The sequence below is a fragment of the Halichoerus grypus genome, chromosome 10, assembly GCF_964656455.1.
Source record: "Halichoerus grypus chromosome 10, mHalGry1.hap1.1, whole genome shotgun sequence".
NCBI lineage: Eukaryota > Metazoa > Chordata > Mammalia > Carnivora > Phocidae > Halichoerus > Halichoerus grypus.
In genome coordinates this window covers 107970116-107984489 of record NC_135721.1, presented here as the reverse complement: position 1 = coordinate 107984489, position 14374 = coordinate 107970116, and the positions used below count along the sequence as shown (strand labels likewise).

General features: G+C 42.2%; 1 protein-coding gene and 1 pseudogene across 8 annotated transcripts in view; one reads left to right on the top strand and one right to left on the bottom strand.

Moving 5' to 3' along the window:
- LOC118554236 (shieldin complex subunit 1) overlaps positions 1–14374 on the top strand; it is an 83443-nt gene that overhangs the window by 49378 nt on the left and 19691 nt on the right. The gene's annotated exons all lie outside the window — the stretch shown is intronic.
- LOC118538034 (cytochrome c oxidase subunit 7B, mitochondrial pseudogene) overlaps positions 1–14374 on the bottom strand; it is a 61970-nt pseudogene that overhangs the window by 31295 nt on the left and 16301 nt on the right. The gene's annotated exons all lie outside the window — the stretch shown is intronic.

Here is a 14374-nt window from a genome sequence, read left to right as displayed (position 1 = left end):
TGTGGTTTATAACACAAATGACTCTAATTTATTTGGATACAGTCTTTTTGTTTCCTTCAGGATTTCTGCCATTCAGATCCCTGTACAGGATTCTGCACTGTCACCGAGGCAGGGTTTGTGGAGGGTAGCAATACTTCCTTCAAGTAGCTTACTTCAGCGATCTGCTCAGATGGCTGTCCCAAGAATGTCATCACCAGTGCCTTGCTCCTGCAAGATCTTGAATTCTGAAGTCCCTTTCTTTGCCCCAGCCAGAGTGGTTGTTCTAGCACAGAGGCTGAGAACATTATTTTGATACTAGACCTCCCTGGGTTTGAATCTAAGCTTCCCCACTTACTAGCTTAGGACCTTGAGCAACTCCCTAGGCCTCTCTGTGCCTCCGTTTCCTGATCCGTCAATGGGATGCTTCATGAGAAAGCTACAGGAGGTCAGTGAGTTATGTTCAAGCCTGTGGAATAGTGCCTGGCACACAGTAGGTTTCCCATAAGTGCTGTAGTCCGTGGCTAGTCTGTCATCCCACCTCTCCCATCATCCCCTCTTCCCCGCCATCATGACCTTCCATCCCCTAGCACCCCCCCCCCCGCCCCCTGCCGTCTCCCACAAGCATCTCCGTGTCTGCACTTGTCTCTTAGGCCTTCACCAGCACCCCCTCCCTGAAATCCTTGCTGCATGACCGTTTCAGTTCAGGTCCTGGTGGGCTACAGATGACACTGTCCGACCAGGTAATTTGAGGAAAGCTAAATAAAGACATTATGTACAAAGGTGTGAGCAGGTGAGGAAAGCACAAGGGGAAGCACAGTACCCAGGCGTAGAAACCCCGAGAGAGCACGCTCACAGGAGCTATGTTGAGAGGGCTGCCTGACCAGAGCCATGAGCTGGGTGGAGGGATGCAGCCAGCCCACGGCAACCGCCCTGGAAGAGAGCCAGGGAAGTAAGGAATCTGACCTTACCTTTCTCCCTCTTTGCATCTCCTGCCGAGCCCCCCCACCCTGCCTCCGGTTCCTAGCTCCAAGACAGAGAGTAAAGGCACCCATCCATTGATGCAGTCCATGAGTCAGCCTCCCAGGGTAGAGCAGGGTGGAGCCAGGTGGAGAGTGGGTCTAGACCGGAGGGTAGGGGGCAAAATATCTGCATTGTGCCCTGAGGACCCCTGGTCTGCAGCGCCCACTCAGTTTGGGTTATAACCCCATATCCGGCTCCGTGCTCAGTGGGGAGTCTGCTTGAGGATTCTCTCCCTCTGGCCCTCCCCCGACTCATGCTCTCTCTGTCTCTCAAATAAATAAATCTTTAAAAAAATTAATGGCATGGAAATGACTAGTGGACAGACAATAAATACCACTCTCCTGGCTAAAGATAGCATTCGTTATGAGTCATGGATTCAACATATTTAACAGTGGTGAACTCTAGCACATGCTGTATGTAACCAAGTCACTCTCTGGCCCCCTGGCCCGCATCCAGATTTAGTTGCTTTCATATTCTCTGGGGCGGGGTGGGGGGCACCCTAGATCTCACTTTTTAGAATTTATCTATGTACTCATTTATTCCTCGTTTTACCTGCTCTTCTAGATCTTTAGCTCCATGAGGACAGGGACCGGATCTGTGTTGTTCATCATGGAATCTCCAAACCTTAGAACAGAATATGGGACACCATAGATCTTTCACACATATTTGTTGAGTGAATAAACATTCTGGTCACAACAGTCTGTGACCTGTCACAACCTCAGGAGTCCAGCAGGGTGGGGATTCCAGGTGCCATGGAAGGGCCCAGGAAGTTCCTTCCCATGCCCTTCAGCTCATTCCTTTCTGCTGCGAGGGGTCATTTCCTTATGACCCTCCCTCCCCACCACTGCAGTGGCCGCCCTCTCCGCTTCTATGGGCACAGGTCTGGTACCAAGAACAAATTGCCTCTTTTTTCAATCTTCATAGGAAATATAATATAGGGGAAATTATTTTTTCTGAAATGACTCTGTTTCTCATTTCTCTCTCCCGATTGTGTTTATTTGTAGTTTATTAACCTGATGGTGCCCAGCAAAATATATTGGATTGTTATTTGGACCATTTCACACCTATTCAGCAATCTTGAAAGTGTGTCATGGGGCATTATCGGGTCTTATAATGGAAAATTGGCATCATTTTATGTTATTCCCTATTGGGATAGTCTAACCAGATTTTATTGTGAATGAATGACTTCAGGGAGTTCTTTCTAAAGGTCACAAGTGATGTTTAATATCCTCAAAAAAGATTACTTTTTGGGAAGAGGAAGTAGCAACACCAGCTGGAAGCTTTCATTTATTGAAGCTCTATCACCACTCAGTAATCTTTTTATCTGCCGTTTTTCTGACATTTAATATTCTAGAAAAAAAAAAAAACAGTTCTGGGGAGGAAATTAAACTTGAGGGTTGAGATAACAGGACTCTTATAAAGCTTATATACTGGAGATGTTAGAAAAAGATCCTGATCCAAAAAAAAAAAAAGAACACAAAAAAAAGTAATTAGTTTAGAGGGACTACGTAGGATTGTCTAAAGTGAAAGCCTGAAAAAATTGGACAGATGTACTTCACAGACTTGGAGAATATTTGCTCTGGGGCCATGTTGTAACAGGCTTTTCCTGATGCACCTGTTGTAAATCAGTTGCCTCTTTTCTGCCTGATAACTGAAGTTTAAGTTAAGGGTTTTGTGATAGAAGCAATTAAAAGCTCAACACTGTTATATTTTTCATTAATTTACCAGTGAGTGGTTGGGTTTATATGAATAATTGATTCATTTTGAAAATAATTATAATTCTAAGTTGTGTTTTACTAGACGGCTTGTCCTTGGTAATATAATTTGCCTTTAACTACAATATAATTTGTTCTGCCCTTCTGGTGATCAGACTTTTCTTTAGGGAAAAAAATAAGCATAGGCAATATCTATGAAGATAATATTTTTAAGGTAGATGCAAATAGAATGGTTTGGGAGCTCTCGGTCTTGGATGACAGAAGGTTAGATTTAGATCAGGCCTGGTACAGGACATCCTACTTAGAGCCAGGAACAGGCAAAAGCAGAGATGGGCCCTTAATTCTCAGATAAACTACTATGTCTATTTGCAGTATCTCCAAAAGCCGAAGCTTCTCTGCTCCCAGATAACATACCCAACAGACATGCATTCTTACGTCCATGGAAAAACATTCATGGAAGTAGTCATAGCAGCACTAATTATAACAGCCATAACTAGAAACTACCTACATGCCTAACATCTGTGGAATGGGTAAGTAAGTGGTGTGTGTTCCTACAGTGGAAAATGAACAAACTGCTACTCTGTATAACAATGTGAAGGAGTCTCACAAATAGAAGGTTGAGAGGAAGAAGTCAGATGCCAAAAAGTACCTACTGTGTAATTCCTTCTGTATGCAGTATAAAACAGATAAAGCAGTCTAGGTGTTAGAAGTCAAAATGACAGTAGCCCTTGGAAGGGTAGTCACTGGAAAGGGACGCAAGAAGGGCTTCTGGGCTTCTGGTGCTGTTCTGTTTCTTGACCTGGGTGCTCGTTCTACTGGGTATGTTCAGTTTGTGAAAAATAATAGAGCCATTATTTAGGCACTTTAAATATGATACTATAATTTAATAAAAAGTTACAGGGGCACTTGGGTGGCTCAGCTGGTTAAGCGTCAGACTGTTGATCTCAGCTCAGGTCTTGATCTCAGGGTCGTGAGTTCAAGCCCTGCGTTTGGCTCCACGCTAGGCGTGGAGCCTACTTAAAAAAAAAAGTTACAAATATACAATTTGAAAAACGGACATTGCTATAATTTTTGAGTTGACTCATTAGAAGGCAGAAGTTTACAGTGACACTGTGACAAAGGTTCAAGGGTACGTGAATACTGTACTGCTTTGTCTTAAGGCTGAACCATATTATCTACGAGATGGAACCACCGGGACACTTCAGCCTAGCTATGATTTTTGTGTGTGGAGAACCAGGGGAGCTTATCCAAACCCCCATTTCCTTTCGGGGCCAGCTCTAGTTTCCCAGTTCCTTTCTTTCTTTTTTTTTTTTAAAGATTTTATTTATTTATTTGACAGAGAGAGACACACAGCGAGAGAGGGAACGCAAGCAGGGGGAGTGGGAGAGGGAGAAGCAGGCTCCCCGCGGAGAAGGGAGCCCGATGTGGGGCTCGATCCCAGGACCCTGGGATCATGACCTGAGCCGAAGGCAGACGCTTAACGACTGAGCCACCCAGGCGCCCCTCCTTGTTCCTTTCTGACGTCTCTTCTCTTATGAGCTCCAATTACAGCCATCACCAAAAGAACCCGGTTAGCAGTTAATAGTGCTCTAGGTGTTTTATTTCTTTTGATTCTTTCTTGACTCTGACTGTCCAGGCCAACAGCTCCACCTTTCACTTCTCCATCCAAGGTCAGGCATTTGTGGACATTTGATAAATATTTGACAAATGACCGTTGCTCTTGAAGAAGCAGGGAGATGAACAGAGGCTCTGCCCGAGGCAGGGCAAGCATTTGCTTTTAAGCGGTAATAGTTGTATTGCTTCGAATTGTCTCAATTTGATTTCTCCAATCCCTTTGATATCTTTCTCTCTCTTTAAAATTTTCTTGTTTACATGTTTACTGTAGAAGATTGGGGATTATGAAAACGCACACAGAAGTAAAGGAGAAACACCCATAATCCTCCCACTCAGAGGAAAAACTCTTAATATTTTGCTGTGTTTTTTTCTTGTTTTTGCTATAATGCCATTGCTTTCATGCTCCCTGCCCTCCACTCCATTTCTTTTACTTCTGAAGAGTAATGGGAATGAGTCAAGCAAAGAAACTGCTCGCATATTTTAAATTAAAAAAAATTTTTTTTTTACTGCTCCGCATTTTTAAAGGGTTCTCGGATAGGATAGAAACCGTGCACTTTAGTTTAGCACGGCCTCCATTTTCCTGACTCTCCATATGCTAACGTGTGACTTAGTTTAAGAGCTGGGCTTTCATCCCTTGCTACAGAACAGTATCACATGAAGATGTAAGTCAGGCTTCTCTGATCCCCGGCTTCCAGATTTTAGGTTAGCTTCAATGGTGCATACATTATACTCCAAAGCACGAAAAAGAACTTAAGAGTTTTTCCAGGATAGAACTATTCTGTTTCCTCATGTTACTGTCCTCAATCTCGTCCCGAAAGCAGGATGACAGCTTTTAAATTTCTTAGACTTCAGCTTCTTTCAGACCCTGGAAATCCCATGAATCCTAATTCTCTGCCTGAGAATCAGAGCAGAAGAGTTGCCTCTCTAGGTAGAGATTTCTGGGCTTTTGTCCTAGGCTGCACTGTTCTTTCTGTTTCTGGAACCACGGGGTGATCCCCTTCCCTCTCCCAGCGCTGTGTCTTCTTTGTCATGCCCCGGAGCTCCCCATCCGTCACCTGGAGCGCCCGTGGGCACATTCTATGCGGTGTGTGCACTCTTGTTTTTCCTCCTGAAATACACTCCTGTGCTTCTCTCCTTAACTTTCTTCCGTTTTTCTCCTCTAGACTCCTCGAGCTTTGTCCTTGGTTCTCTTTAGACTCAAGAAGTATTTAAATGATACTCAATAAAATGAGATTAGTTATTGGTAAGAAGAAAAATCCCTCCCGTAACACTGACAGACTGTTTCTCTTGACCTTTAAAATACCTTAACGAGCCCATTGTTTTGTTTGTTCAGCTGTGGTTGGGGCCCATGTGACATTTGCATTATCTCTAAGCCTGTAAATCATTGTCCTGAACAGAAGCCATCTAAAGTGAGACCCCTGCTGATGGTGTGTGTGTGCAACAGAGAGACAGAGAGAGAGAATACTTTTAGAAAATCTAGTTACCAAAATAGTTATAGAAAAGGGAAAAGAAATACATATCGTTTGGATTTGCACCTTTATCATTTCCTTCTTGACTAACTCTTGGCCTACATCAGTTACTGAAGTGGCCCTATAATCCTCAGGTAAGATGCACCTGCTGTCCTTGGCATTGAGGAGACAAGACTTCACGTGTGTTTACATTGGATTCCCTTCAACTTGATGACCCCTGGAATGCAGATACATGCTGAGGGCAAATTTATAGATGTGATGTTTATGTTATTATGCTCAGTGCTTGGGAAAGCAAATGGGCAACTCCCACTCATGTCTGAGCCTTCTGAAAGCTGCCCGCCAGGAGCGGGGTGTATGTATGGTGGAGACTTTCTCCCTCTGGGTGAATGGTTCTCCTATCCTGGGAGTCCTTTTCTTCAAACATGACTTTCCAAAGTTAAAAAAAAATTTTTTTTTTTGGACAGAAAAATTAACAGTGTATAACTTTCATGCAGAGGAAGAACTAGGGACGGGACCATTTCTATCACGATACAGAAAAAAAACGTATTACAAACTTATCCAGGGGGGTTGCATTCTAACTGGACTAATTCTTCGAGTAAAATAGCTTTCTTGGATTTTTGGTTTGCTTGTTTTTGTTTTTGCTTTCTTATTTTTAAATTAAAAGTGATCTATAGTCATTATGAAAAAAAAATCTCCCGAGTATAGAGGGATGAGAAGAGTAGCAATAATGAGAACAACAGTTAGCATTTATCGAGCACTCATGCTTCCCCGTTGTGCTTCATGTCATCCCCTCTAGTTCTATGGGTGAGGTACTGTTATAAAGCTGGTTAATGTTTTTAACCCTGCCATCTTGAACTTATTGGAAAACCAAGTCCTCGTTTCTGTGAAACACCTGCTCCACCTGTCAGGATGCAGGTGGTGTTCTGAAGACACGGTTCAGAAAAGTAGAGGTTCAGCGGTCTCACTAGCGAGGGCCGGGGCTCCGACCAGACGCAGCCACCTCCCTCTACTACCGGGGGGCTTTCAGATTCTTCCTGTGAGTTGTGTCGATGGTGCTTTGGGATCGTCCTTCCACCTTCAAACCAAGAGCAATATATTAATTCAGTTTTTTCTGATTTGCTAAAACCAGTTACCTCCACCCTGGTGTCCCACTAAAGGTAGGACAGGGACCGTATCTCTAGGAAGTCACACTCGGATAAGAAACTGGCCATGCACGAGCTCTCAGTAATGAGGGAAGAGACGCTGAATACCATGTACTGAGCACTGCGGGCCCTGGGGGAGGGGCCGGCCAGCTGCCCCTGGGCAACTGGGGAGGCTCCATAGAGGAGGGGCGCAGGCACAGGGACCCCAGGAGCAGTGGAGTCTCCAGGTGGAGCAGGCCAGTGAGGGGACAATCAAGACCATATTTGGCCGCATGCAAGTGGCAGAGCTTTGAGCAGGGTGCCCAGCGAGGGGCACAGATGGTGTTTAAAGTCAGCTCTGAGTCACTCTTTGAAATTACAGAAATTCAAGGAGAAGGATTTGGAAGCCCTCCAGCCCAGCTCTGTGACCTTCTAGTATCTCAATAATCATCTGGTGTTTAGCTCAGAAATGGGAGTTCTCTGTAAAATTGGGTCGTTCAGGAAAAGTGGCTGAATGATTTCAAGAGAAGAGTTCTTGTGCATTAGCCTGTGAACCACTGGGTTAACTCTCACTCTCCTAAAGGGCGTTTTACTGGCGAGTTGCCCTGCTGTCCAGCTTTGACCCAGGTCCCGGTGCTGTGGGTTCTCAACTCTTGCCCCATCTCCACAAAGGACTGGATAAAGGTTACATAAAACTCCCAGCACAGGGCCGGAAGATACTTGGCTTCTCCATGTGAACGTGCTTGAGATGGAAACTATATTTTCTGTCGAATGATTTTCTTGTTGCCTTGGCAACTGGTTGGGTTTTGTTTTGTTTTGTTTTAAGCTTTTGATTTTTCTCAACAATGCGAGCTGCTTCCTTTGATTTAGCTCCGATGCGTGTACAGATTTCTATCTTATTCAGAGAGTCTCTAGTGTAACTGTTTATGAGGTATGGATTTTTTATTTTGCACCATCTTCACAAGGTTGAACGGTGACAAATACTTTCACATAACTGTCAGCCTGCCTGATTAAACCAAAGGCAAGTCAGAGTGCTTTTTTTGTTTTTATAAGGTATCACTAAATATTTTAATGTTACGCTTTTCAATATCTCTGACAAGGTCCAGGTGGAAAATTTTTTAAAAATATTTTTATTTATTTATTTACTTAAAGTAAGGTCTACACCCAACATGGGCTTGAACTCACGACCCCTGAGATCAAGAGTCACACGCCCTACCTATTGAACCAGCCAGGTGCCCCATGGGAAATTGATTTCATATGTTATAAATGCACACTGTTCCTTTCTGTCTCCTCCTTCTCACTGGGCTCTGGCCACAGTGGCCTCCTGGCTGGTTCTTAGCCTTATTAACCTGACCCCATCTCAGGGACTCGGCATTTGCCATGTCCTCTGTCTGGACCCCGCCACTCAGATATTTGCATTGCTTCCTCCCTCCCTCATTGCATTTATGGCTCTGGTTAAGTGCCACCTCCTCCAAGAGGGCTTTCTGGACCTTCCTGTCTAAAACAGCATCTTCATCCATCACTCTGGCCAGTTTGGAGATGACAGGATCCGTCTCTGGAAAGCCTGAATGAATTATCAGTCCCCCTCTATGAAGCCCACCAATCTATAAGCTGTACCCTGGGCAAGGGCTTCAAAAATCCCTTTTTAATGCCACACCCTTAAATGATGAACACACAGCCAAAAATCACCAGATACTTGGAAGAATCCTCCATCACAACATACAGAGACCAAGACTAATAAGAAATAAAGGAATAAAGCCTTCCTTCTGGGCACATGTCTGATAGCGTTTGATGTGCATTTGATTAATATGAGATTTAGTTCAGCATGTGGCCGATGTTATTGGCTGGCAGGCCCATTTGTTTAAACAAATCCATTTTCACTGGCATACAGAGTAATTAACTCTGACTCACTTTGCTGGAAGTCATGCTGAAGACATTTATCATTTCCTTCTATACCATGGAGACTATTGGACTATGGCTTGGAGTTGTTGAGGCTGTATGCTCATCAAAAATGGAGTAGATGCACGTGATACTAAATTGAACTTTTTAATTACTGTAGATTTAATGACATCCCTCTGCCATGCACTTAATCTTCAGCAAATATTTACCCTTCCCAAACTGGCAGGTTTGCAGTTTATAATGTGTCATGTCAAATGTAGCATTTCTCTTTTCCCTGCACCTAGAAGGATCTCTTTTAAAAATTATAGTCTTTTAAAAAGAGCTAACATACTCCCCTTTGTGAGGAACTTTCAACATTTCCATCCTATGATTTGGAACTGACTCTTCTCACTCCTCTTAACCTTAGTCTGTATTTACTGATCTATTTATTTTAGATACAGTTTAATATTTTTATTCTGTTATCTGGGTCATTCACATAGAGAGATGGGTGGGTGGGGGAATGGATGGAGAGATGGGTGGATGGATGGATGGTTGGGTGGATGGAGATAGATGGACAGACCGAACTGTACTAAAGATGTGTGCAAATACAGTTTCAGATAACAGAGGATACATCACAAGCTTTAGTCACATGGTTTCCAGTTCCTAAGAGCTATGTAATAGCTTTCTAAGCAGAAGCTAAATAAACATCATTCTATTACATCCAACACAGTTTCCCAAGCTTTTTGAGGAAAATGGAATTAGTTAGATGTTCCATTAGAAAGTCCTAAAATAATTTCAGGATACTTGTAAATGTTCTTTTAATTTGTACCATGGAACTAGTGTGAGGAGCTAGAGTTGGAGGTAGTTGTTGAAGCCTGGGTGTGGATGTGTTCGGTCACTGTTTGGTGATAGAACCTTTTCGACAACCCTCCCTGCCAACACTTGAGAACACTTCCCAAGCCAAAAATTAAGTGGTCAAGTAAATTAATATATTTTTGAATTATGAAGATGAGAAACTGTGAGACTTAAAATTCTAGAGGTGATGTCAGAATTAATGAGTACAGTCGCTATGAGCATGAAAGTGTGTATGTCAAGACCTGGAGACCTCACGCCCATTAGCTTGCTTGTGCTCCGTATGATTATTCTCTTATATGCCTTTGTAGTGTTTAGGGCCATACTTCCTGAGTTTGAATCCTGCCCTTGCCACTTACTAGCTGTGTGTCTTCGACCAAGTTTCATAATCTCTGTGCCTCAAGTTCATTATCTGTGAGTCTATCAACGAGCTCACTCAATGCCTATTCCAACATCCTCCTCTTACAGAGGATGGAAGTTACCATTTTCAGAATCTCTCATAGCTAGTGTTCTGGATGTGAGTTAGATCTGCTAATCAAATGCATTCCCATAAACATCTGGATTCAGACCTAGATTATGTGGGAAGAGAGCTGGGGCATGGGACATTCCTTTTTAGCTGGGGTGGATAATGGCAGAGGCAGCATGGTCTGGAACCAGCAACTGATGGCTTCCTGATCCAACAGGCAGCTTCCTGATTGGGAAGCTTCCAGATTGTAGCAGAAGCTGTGTTGACTTGAAGCTGCATCTGTAGCAGCAGCTTCCTAATTGTTTAGGTTTCAAATAATGAAGAGCCGGCAGCCCCTTTGGCTGATGTGGGGAGTAATTCCTAAAAGCTTAGCCTAGAGTCTGTTTCTGCAGCTCTCTCAACGGCAGTGTGTACTGTGGTTTACATCTAAGTACCTCTCTTTCTTCTTCAAGTAGCCAAAGTTATGTTGGCTGCACCTAAAGATCAAGAACAGTCCACTTAGCTTGTAGATTTGTTGATAGAGTTAATGAGATAAAGCATGTACAGTGCTTAGAACATCTGGCATGTGTTTTCTTTTTTAAAATATGCTTAGGGCTTTTTCTGGACCTAGTCAATGGTACACCTACGACCACAAATAACACAGATATTTATTAGTTTGTTGGTTCATTCACTCACTCATTCATTCATTCATTGAAATAAATATTTGCTGAATGTTTATTCTAATCAAGAGATGTTCCAGCTGCCCTAGGGTAGTGGTTACAACCTAAGTGAACATTAGAACCATCTGGGAATCTTTTTTTAAAACCTTAATTTCTATGCCACATCCAGGACTTACTGAAGACAGGGAGTGTGTGTGTGTAGATATTTTCTTTCTTTCTTTCTTTCTTTCTTTCTTTCTTTCTTTCTTTCTTTCCTTTCTTTCCTTTCTTTCTTTCTTTTTTTTTTTTTAGAGAGAGAGAGTGTGTGCCTGCATACCTGGGAAAGCAGGGAGGGGCAGAGAGAGGGGAAAAGAGAGAATTCCAAGCAGGCTTCATGCTGGGCGTGGAGCCCAAAGTGGGAGCAATCCCAGGATCCCAAGATCACGACCTGAGCCAAAATCAAGAGTTGGACACCCAACCGCCTGAGCCACCCAGGCACCCCGGTAGATAATTTCTTAATTGAGATACTATTTTTATACAATAAAGTACACAAATTTTATGTGTTATGGCTTGGTGCATTTTTACAGATGTATACACCCAATTAACCACTACCCAGATCGAGATAGAAAAAATGTGCATGAAAGATTTATTGTGTGTATGGATTTGGGGGGGGGAGGCTTTTTTTAGAAGCTAAAGTTTCAAATGCATTTGAGATTTTTGCTACTCAGAGCTCAAAAAAAATTTAGTCCTTTAGAATAAACAGTATAATCAGGTCACTTTTTCTTTTTTCTTTTTCATACTCCCCTACAAATTGGCGTCCCCTTCTAGATTTATGAAAGAAAATGATTTCATTTACACAGGAAATGAAATGAAGGAGGACCTCAGGTAACAGAAAATTGCAAAATATCAGTAAGGCACTGTTACCATTTGCCTTTGTGAGTCAAAACCTCTGTCTCTGTTTATCTTCTTATGATTGTCATAGTTTATTGACTAAAGGAGAGTTTAACTGCTTTCTTAAAACTAAGCTATACAGCTTTTTTCATGTGATCTCTTCAAAGACAGTGAATATCATGAGCATAAAAATAATTATTTTCCTTTTTTTCAAAAGAGCGTTTGGAGCCAATGCCTGGATAATTAGCATGGCGAGGCCAAGACCACCAGAGCAGCAGACTTTAGCTGATTACAAGATAAAGTTGGTAATCATTTGAAAAGCAAATGGAAACAGTTGATTGCAGAGAGAAAATGTCATCTGCAAAACAAGACATTGAGAGCATCTATATTTTTTATAAAACCAACGAGAACAACTTTGAAGTTGAATTATTTTGCATAATTGGCTCATTACAGAATAAAACTTTCAGACACAAAATGTACGGTGGACATGAATTACACTTTTAAGATGGTCACATGTGGGCGCCTGGGTGGCTCAGTCGGTTGAGCGACTGCCTTCGGCTCAGGTCATGATCCCGGAGTCCTGGGATCGAGCCCCGCATCGGGCTCCCGGCTCGGCGGGGAGCCTGCTTCTCCCTCTGACCCTCCCCCCTCTCATGCTGTTTCTCTCTCGCTCGCTCTCTAATAAATAAATAAAATCTTTAAAAAAAAAAAAAAAAAAAAAAAAAAAGATGGTCACATGTGATTTGGGATCAAAGTCTAGCATTGGGACCCTGTTTCAAGGAGAGCTGGTCCATATTAGTGAATTAAACAGATTCACATCACCAAAGAAATAGAAAACATGAAAATTCTCTGTGGCTCATTTCTTTGCCTTCAGGCAAAATCTCCATAAATTGACCTAGGTGATATGAATGTTGTCCATTTTGAGTGTTCTTAAAGAATGAACTTTGGGTAGGGGGGCAATCTGGCTATGACATATATTACTCTCTTGATCTGGCCAGGGAAGATAGTGGTCCTAGGTTGGCAGTTCTTGTCTGTTAGAACTTGAACGTATTATTCCACAGCCTTCTTTTTTTTTTTAAGATTTTATTTATTGATTTGACAAGAGGGAGAGGGAGAAGCAGGCTCCCCACTGAGCAAGGAGCCCAATGCGGGGCTTGATCCCAGGACCCTGGGATCATGACCTGAGCCAAAGGCAGACGCTTAACCAACTGAGCCACCCAGGCGCCCCTGTTCCACCGCCTTCTTGCTTCTATTGTTGCTGTCCAGACATCAACCATCAACTGAATTGTCATTCATTTATGGGGAATCTGTCTTTTCTAACTGGGTGGTTTAAGAATTTTTATTTTTGCCTTTGATAATCTGTAGTCTTATCTCATGCTTAGCAATAGGGGTTCTTTTCATTTATCCTGCTTGCAAAACATGGTGATCGCTAAATTTGAGAATTCATGCTTTTATCAGTTCTAGGAAATTTCTACCCATTATTAACTCATTGTGCATTGCCTTTTCCCCATTCCCTCTATTATGGCTTTCTGAAATTCCAATTAGATGCATGTGGGACCATTTCACTTGGACTTACATATCTCTTCATTTTTTTTGTTTTCTCCATCCCTTTGTCTCTCTGTGCTAAATTCTGAATAGTATCTTCAAGTCTGATTCCTATTCTCTAATTCTCTTTCCAGTGGTGTTTAGTCTTCTGTTTGACCCACCTACAGAGGCATAAATACCTATTATCATAATTTTCCATTTTTCTAAGTTATTTTTGTTTCTTTTTCTAGTTTACCGATTTATTTTTTGTAGTCTCTTGTTCCGAACTCAAACTTTCTATTTCTTAATTTATTTCTTTAACATATTAAACATACTTGTTTTATATTCTGTGACCGTTAACTAATGTCTAAAGTTTCTGTGAGATTCATTCTGGGACTGGCTCCATTGCCTCGTTTCAGTGCGTATTTTGTGAGTATTGTTTTTATCGAGCTCCCGTTCAGTGAAATTTTATGTGCAGGGTTTCTTTTGACATTTGAGTGAAGGTACATTTCTCTAAAGAGGATTTGCATTTGCTTTCTCTAAACAAATAAGGGCACATTATTTTGGAACCATACTGAAATAAATTCCTGGCTGGGGGTTTTCAGACCACAAAAATAGTCTCACTCAGTTCAGGCCACAAACACATATGAGGTCAGGCTCATAGTTAAAGCTCCAAAGGGATGTTTCTTTTTTCTTCTCTCTACCCAGGGCCAAAGCCAAGACAAACAAGTTTTCTTACTGGGACCCTTTGCAAGGCATTTTTTTTTTCCTAGTTCATCTTCAGGGTGTAACTTCAGGGCTCTCAGCTTCACGCAGTGACCTCCTTTCAAGCCCCCATCTTGCCTCGATGCTAGACTGTGTGTGCTGAAACCTGAGTGCCATTAAAGTTGATTTGCCAGATCAAGACACCAGCTCAGGGTTCATTTATCTCTTGGAATGCCCACTGTGATTTTGCTTTTGGTCTCTGAGGATTCCCCTTCCTTTACTCCTGCTCAGTCATGCATTTTAAAAGATTGAAAAAAAAATTTACCTGGAATTTTTAGATTTTTGGTAACAAGAAGGATTTTCATAATATCTTGCCCATTACATTTTTTTTTTGTGTGTGTCAAAAATATATAACTATCTCTGCCATCCTACTAGAGGTGTCCTTGTAAAGCGGGAAATTCAATTCCATATTTGCCCCCACTACTAGCCCTTAGTAATCAAT